Raw genomic sequence first — 2,226 nt, forward strand, 5'->3', positions numbered from 1 at the left:
GTGTTTCCTTGACTGATGAAGCCTTCCGGATCAAAGGCGAAACTTTTCTGCCTAAAACCAAGACACTGTCCAGATGAGCTGACTGAAAAATGTTTGATTGTATACCTGGTTTATTAAGCAATGGACTTTGTTGTTTTCAACCAGTTTGACAAGTCTGTCAACAAGGACGAGGGCCGGCAATGGAGGAGGGGGCATTTAAAAAAAAAAAATCTTATCACAAGAAGAACTGGTTTGTTCGACTTTGGAGTAAGCTGTTGGGGGAAGAATCAGTTTTGTTGTGTGTTTCCTTGACTGATGAAGCCTTCTGGATCGAAGGCAAAACGTTTCTGCACAAAACCATGACACTGTCCCGATGACCTGACTGAAAAATGTTGGATTGTATACATGGAATATTGAGTATGGACTTTGTTGTTTTCAACCAGTTTTACAAGACTGTCAACAAGGAAGAGGGGCGGCAATAGAGGAGAGGGATTTCCAAAAAAAATTTTTATCACAAGAAGAACTGGTTTGTTACAATTTGGAGTAAGCTGTTGGGCTAAGAATCAGTTTTGTGGTGTGTTTCCTTGACTGATGAAGGCTTCCAGATCGAAAGCAAAACATTTCTGCACAAAACCATGACTGTGTCCAGATGACCTGACTAAAAAATGTTGGATTGTATACATGGATTATTGAACTAGGACTTTGTTGTTATCAATCAGTTCGACAAGACTGTCAACAACGAAGAGGGCTGGCAATGGAGGAGGCTGCATACCAAAAAGAGATTATCCTATCACAAGAAGAACTGGTTTGTTCCACTTTGGAGTAAGCTGTTGGGTGAAGAATCAGTTTTGTTGTGTGTTTCCCTGACTGATGAAGGCTTCCAGATCAAAGGCGAAACATTTCTGCACAAAACCATGACACTGTCCCGATGACCTGACTGAAAAATGTTGGATTGTATACATGGATTATTGAGCATGGACTTTGTTGTTTTAAACCAGTTCTACAAGACTGTCAACAAGGAAAAGGGCTGGCAATGTAGGAGGGGGCTACCAAAAAAAATCTTATCACAAGAAGAACTGGTTTGTTCCACTTTGGAGTAAGCTGTTGGGGGAAGAATCAGTTTTGTTGTGTGTTTCCTTGACTGATGAAGCTTCTGGATCGAAGGCGAAACCTTTCTGCAAAAAACAATGACACTGTCCAGAATACCTGACTGAAAATTTTTGGATTGTATACCTGGTTTATTGAGCATAGACTTTGTTGTTTTCAACCAGTTTCACAAGTAAGTCAACAAGAAAGAGGGCAAGCAATGGAGGAGTGGGCATACAAAAAAAACATCTTATCACAAGAAGAACTGGTTTGTTCCACTTTGGAGTAGGCTGTTTGGGGAAAAATCAGTTTTTTGTGTGTTTCCTTGACTTATGAAGACTTCTGGATCGAAGGCAAAATGTTTCTGCACAAAACAAAGACACTGTCCAGATGAGCTGACTGAAAAATGTTGGGTTGTATACCTGGTTTATTGAGCATGGACCTTTTTGTTTTCAACCAGTTTGACAAGACTGTCAAAAAGTAAGAGGGCTGGCAATGGAGGAGGCTGCGTAACAAAGAGATTATCCTATCACAAGAAGAACTGGTTTGTTCCACTTTGGAGTATGTTGTTGGGGGAAGAATTGGATTTGCTGTGTGTTTCCTTGACTGAAGAAGCCTCCCGGATTGAAGGCGAAATGTTTCTGCACAAAACAAAGAAACTGTCCAGATGACCTGACTGAAAAATGTTGGATTGTATACCTGGATTATTGAGCATGGACTTTGTTGTTTTAAACCAGTTCGACAAGACTGTCAACAAGGAAAAGGCCTGGCATTGTAGGAGGTTGCGTACTAAAGAGATTATCCTATCACAAGAAGAACTGGTTTGTTCCACTTTGGAATAAGCTGTTGGGGGAAGTATCAGTTTTGTTGTGTGTTTCCTTGACTGATGCAGCCGTCCTTATTGAAGATGAAAAGTTTCTGCACAAAACAAAGAAACTGTCCAGATGACCTGACTGATAAATATTGGATTCTATAACTGGTTTATTGAGCATTGACTTTGTTGTTTTCAATCAGTTCGACAAGACTGTCAACAAGGAAGAGGGCGTGCAATGGAGGAGGCTGCGTACCAAAGAGATTATCCTATCACAAGAAGAACTGGTTTGTTCCACTTTGGAGTAAGCTGTTGGGGGAAGAATCAGTTTTGCTGTGTGTTTCCTTGAC

This window comes from Nematolebias whitei, chromosome 1 (genome assembly GCF_014905685.2).
Source record: "Nematolebias whitei isolate Nwh7 chromosome 1, NemWhi1, whole genome shotgun sequence".
NCBI lineage: Eukaryota > Metazoa > Chordata > Actinopteri > Cyprinodontiformes > Rivulidae > Nematolebias > Nematolebias whitei.